This window comes from Neofelis nebulosa, chromosome 1, assembly GCF_028018385.1.
Source record: "Neofelis nebulosa isolate mNeoNeb1 chromosome 1, mNeoNeb1.pri, whole genome shotgun sequence".
Taxonomy (NCBI): Eukaryota; Metazoa; Chordata; class Mammalia; order Carnivora; family Felidae; genus Neofelis; species Neofelis nebulosa.
In genome coordinates, this window is record NC_080782.1 from 169,624,476 (window position 1) to 169,630,031 (window position 5,556).

At 38.4% G+C, this 5,556-nt stretch overlaps 1 pseudogene; it reads right to left on the bottom strand.

Annotated features, from left to right (window-relative positions):
• Nucleotides 1-3,749: 3,749 nt before the first annotated feature.
• On the bottom strand, nt 3,750-3,854 carry LOC131489286 (small nucleolar RNA U3; annotated as a pseudogene).
• Between the last annotated feature and the right edge of the window lie 1,702 nt (nt 3,855-5,556).

Below are 5,556 nucleotides of genomic sequence, written 5' to 3' on the forward strand. Positions count from 1 at the left end.
AACCTCATGAATAAGGTCGTTTACAACATCTGTGTCCTTCAAAAGTTTCTCCAGGGACGCTTGGGTGGCTCAGTCTGTTAAGCGTCCAACTCCGGCTCAGGTCATGATCTCACGGTTCGTGGGTTCGAGCCCCGCGTCGGGCTCTGGGCTGATGGCTCAGAGCCTGGAGCCTGCTTTCGATTCTGTGTCTCCCTCTCTCTGTGTTCCACGCCCGTTCGTGCTCTGTCTCTGTCTCTCTCTCTCTTTCAAAAATAAATAAAACATTAAAAAATTAAAAAAAAAAAAAAGCTTCTCCAGCAAGATTTTCTCAAGAACTCCAAATAATGGGACCATCACGATGCTTTGCGAGCTCCTTTAAAAGGGGAAAGGGTTATTGTTACTAATGGCCCCAGGAGTGGTCCTGGTGATGTGTCATACCTGGCTCTATGAAGGAACTTGTGCTTAAACACAAACAGATATTGTCTCAATGGAGTTCCAAGGCTAACTAGCATGAGCTTTCATATCACCAGATACACATGAAATTAATCTGACCAGTTTCCAATGGTACTTCCCATTCATAAGTTCTTAGTACTACCGCTGCTTAGATCGCTTGCCTTTTACTACCACATCTGTCTCAGTGGGGCAAGCTGGAAATGAGATACAGTGTCAGCTGCCCCCTGCTGACAGGGAGCAGCTGGATGTGATGTGCTCTCCTTGCAGTTAGTTTATTTCCAACTTGGTACCTAATATATACCTCGCCCCTTCTCTTATCCACCTGGTAATGACGCTTACCGCTCAAAGAACAGCTCGAAATTCTGATTTTCTAATCTTGCTAAAGAACATCACATTCGTCCCTTAACTTTGTATCTCCACAGAAGTATGGCATTCAATTTCAATATTAATATAATGTTTTAACGCTTTGGTTTGGGACACTTCTGTTTTTAATAACAGCACTATTTCCATGACTAAAATTTTTCTTGACAATTAAAAAAACAAGATACTAAAATTGTTTGAAGTTACAGTCACAAAACATGACAGAGATGTCAAATTAAAATAAATTCAATTCAATTTGTACCTCAAAAGGGGGCCTGGAGATCGGATTCATTTAGAATTGTAGGCAGAAGTACATGGAATAACGCGGCGTAGATTTATTCAGGGATTGAAGATCAGAGCCCCTGGTTACAGACACTGAACACTGGCTTTACTTTCACTGTCTTTGATCAGATCTATAAGAAATTTTAGGATTTAGTGAGATGCTTAACTCATCCCCCAAATCAATACTTTGTGGGGGGGGAGGAATTATAAGTAGAAAATGACAAATGCATTATGATTTCTAGAACCAACACATTTCAACAAAATTAGAAAAGTTTTATTTATTTTTGAGAGAGACAGAGACAGAGTACAAGCAGGGGAGGGGCAGAGAGAGAGGGAGACACAGAATCTGAAACAAGCTCCAGGCTCTGAGCTGTCAGCACAGAGCCCGATGCGGGCCTGAACCCACCAACTGTGAGATCATGACCTGAGCCGAAGTCGAACGTTTAACTGACCGAGCCACCCAGGCGCCCAGAAAATTTTAAATAGATACTTTAAAATGTTTAGAGTCAGGAAATAAGAGATATCTACCTAAGACTCCTTCATTTTCAAAGGCTTTTGCTTTTAGTTAACATCAATGGCAAATGTAAGCCGTATTGGTAGCTGTTTTTTTAAGAAAATAAAGTATGAAATTTCAAAGGTAAACACTTCCCGAGAACTCTAACGTGGAAATCTAATTATGTACGTGGACATCCATAACTGTCATATAAGCATGCTATTATAAATCAGAACAGTGTTAAAACAATGATCCTAAAATATCCTGTAAATACTAAAATATTCACATTAGAAGAAAGATCATAGGTATCTGACATAAATGGCAAGATTTGTTTTTTCTTTGGGGACTAAAACATCTCTACATATTTGTATTTTGCACATGAACTTTGAGACTATAAATTATAAAGCACAAACCGGTGGAAAGTCTAACTGTATGATTAAGAAACTAAACTAGTTTGCATTTAAGAAGGAATTTGAATTTTGTAGACCTTACAGAATTATATATTCTGCAAAAGTTTGTGGCATACACACACATCCACATACACAACCAGTTATTTTAATGATGTCTTAAATCCCAATAGAAATACTGAAGGAAATAGTGGTGGTCAGAGCTGAAACTGACCCAGAGGAACAGGAGGAGGAATTTGTAAAGATATGACTGTTCCCAAGACCTCCAACTTTGAAAAGAGGAATTAATGGCTATAAAGGATATATGACAGCAGAATTTCTCAAACATTTGGCACATTATTTGTCCCAAACCACAAAATGATGTGTAAGCACTTCAGGAAAATCTCAGAAGTAAAAGAAAATGGTTCCTACTTGCAAAAGAAAAAAAAAAGGATCTCACAATTTGTCACCTTGGAAAGATTCCATTTCATTTTTTGCGAAATTTGTTTTTAAGTGTGAAGAGCAGAAATTCCCTTCACACTCCAGAGTGTGTACCCTTCACCTCGTAGTCACAGAATAATTCACAGGAGAATATATGTCGTATATTATATATTACCAATGTATATGGTGAAAGGGCTTGGAATATTTTCTTGGTATAGTTTTATTTATTTCGTATCTGTTAAAAGTAGAGTTCCTTTTAAAATACAATAGAAGGACAAGAGCCTAACTGATGCTGATGATTGGTTTTTCGTGTCACCATCCAAGAGCAGTGTCTCATACAGCCCTATTCAACCACTGCCACACCCAAATTTAATGACTCTGTAGAACCCCACAGCATGCATTTCCTTGCAGGTTAATTTCTGGGGCTACACACTTTAACCTGACTCCTAAAAATGCATTTTCTATCTTCTACCTTCTTGTGTCATATTTATTCTTATAAGACAAATCATACTTTAAATGACACGGGTTATTGAAAAATAAATGAAGAGATCATACATCGATATACTCATAACTTCCTAAAATCGATAGAGACTGTGGCAACATGATGTCAGTTTCCCGAAATTTGAAAATATATAGCATACTGACCCCCCCATTTCTCAACTCTGAGCACACTAATCATTTATTACACGATTTACCACCTTACTGTATACACTCTCACCCTCTTGTTTCTTGTGTGTTTTAATGTAAATAAATTATCGTGTTGAAAGCTTCTTACAGAAGGGAATTCAACCTCCCACCTCATTTTATACTGGTCATGGTGTCTAGGAGACTAGATGACACAAAGCGATAGCTCAATAATACCTGTGGTTGCCTGCTGTGATTGAAGAAGGTATGCCCAAATGGAGTTCTTTATGAATGGCATTCCTCTTCCAAGGTCAGCGTGCATGACACCTTCTTTCATTTACACAGTGCCTTCTGGGTAGCTCGCACAAAAAGAATAACATTATTCCTAAATTCCACCCTCTTCATCGATTCGTCCCAGCACCTTACCTATACACACACATTTACACACACGCACATACACACACGTGAAAAAATACCACGGTAACATGCAAAGTGTTTGTTTTTGGTTTATTATTTTGTTCGCGTGTTCAATGCTTTACCCTGTGAATAACAGTTGTTGCTTTGTTTTCTTTTGTTTTGTTTTTGTTTTTTTAAAGGAGAGGAATGGGCCACCTGGGTGGCTCAATCGGTTAAGTGATCGACTTTGGCTCAGGTCATGATCTTGCTGTTGTGAGTTCGAGCCTAGTGTTGGTATCTGTGCTGACAGCTCAGAGCTTGGAGCCTGCTTCGGATTTGTGTCTCCCTCTCTCTCTCTCTCAAAAATAAATCAACATTAAACATTCAGAGAAACTTCTCTAGTAATGAACTATAGAAATGATCCCTAAAAGTATAGTCTTAAAAATAAATTAACATTAAGATGAAAGGAGAGTAAGAAAGGCTGTTCTGAGTTAATGAATAATGTTAACAAAATTATGAATGTGACAATCATACCTTAATTTAAAAAACACTGACGTTCTTTCTGAACTAGTTAGCAGAGGAAAACCCTTCTTATTTGGGCCTTTCCAAGGTCATTACTTTGAAGGCAAAGAAAAGTCAACTAATTTGTGCTGGAATTTTAGTAAATCTCAGTAATTTCCCTCACCACCCGTTGTCTAGGACAATACGTCGTTGTGACTCATACAAGTATAATTCATATATTGATGGTCTTATGTTCAGAGTTTTTTTTTTAAAAAAAACATCAGAAAACATCTCTCTAGGCATTTTTTTTTCAAAGAATCTGTTGCATTAGACTATGTCAAATATTTGATTGAAACAAATGACATTTCCGTATAACATATAAAATGTGTGCATTGTTACTTCACTTCATGATGTGACACATGACCACGATGTGATGGTCATCATAACCCATAGCTGAAAGTACTCCATCCTCTAATAGCCCAGCCAATTGACCATGAAGCATTTCAGCCAAACAGAACCTTGTAAAGTCCTCAGGTCTCTCTGGCTGCACGTGGAGTTGTTTGTTTTTATCAGATGTTAAAACTTGGTCTCTGTCACAGGGTGGAATTCAAGATAAAATAAAGGCTTAATTATTCTTAGTGAATGCACAAAAATAAAATAACCAGGTAATGCTCCTAATGAAATATTCATAAACGGGAACGCATTAAAGGTGTAAAATATAAATTAGGTTATGCAAAACATAGACAGAAACACTTGTTCATGCATACACACAGTTGATCTTGAAAATATGCAAGCTTTCAGGGTGCCTGGGTGGCTCAGTTGGTTAAGCGTCCTACTTCTTGGCTCAGGTCATGATCTCATGGTTCCATAAGTTCGAGTCCTATGTAGGGCTCTGGGCTGACAACATGGAGCCTGCTTGGGATTCTTTCTCTCTCTCCCTCTCTCGCTGCCCCTTCCCACTGGTTCTCACTCCTCTCTCTCTCTTGTTCTCTTTCTTTCACTTGCTTTCTTTCAAAATAAATAAACTTAAACAAGAAAGGAAATAAATGCTCCCTGACAGATTGCCAATGCCTCCTATACGAAATTCATAAAAATCATCAGATAGACATTTTTAAAAGTAAACAAATGAATACAGAGTTGGGACTGAAAAGAAAGAAAACTCTGGGTCAACCAGAAACTATAGGGGTGCCTCGGTGGCTCAGTTGGTTAAGCGTCCTACTTCTCGGCTTAGGTCATGATCTCATGGTTCACAAGTTCAAGCTCCACGTGGAACTCTGTGCTGACAGCTCAGAGCCTGGCACCTGCTTCAGATTCTGTGTCTCCCTCTCTCTCTCTGTCCCTCCCCTGATCATGCTCTGTTTCTCTCTCTCTCTCAAAAAAAACAAACATTAATACAATTTTTTTAAAATAAAATATGCAGTTTTCCTCATTTGCGACTACTCATCAGGCTCTAACTAGCTCTGGACCTGCTTCTGGTAACATGAAGGTGGACCATTAGAAGAAAGAAGTAAGTAGCATGTGTCCATTCACTGCCTAGTAGCATAACACACAGAAGCCTCGGATTTCAAACAAAAAAGAGAATGTCCACCTCCGGAAAACAATCTCAAAATATAAAATACATACTCTGAAAAAAATCACCGC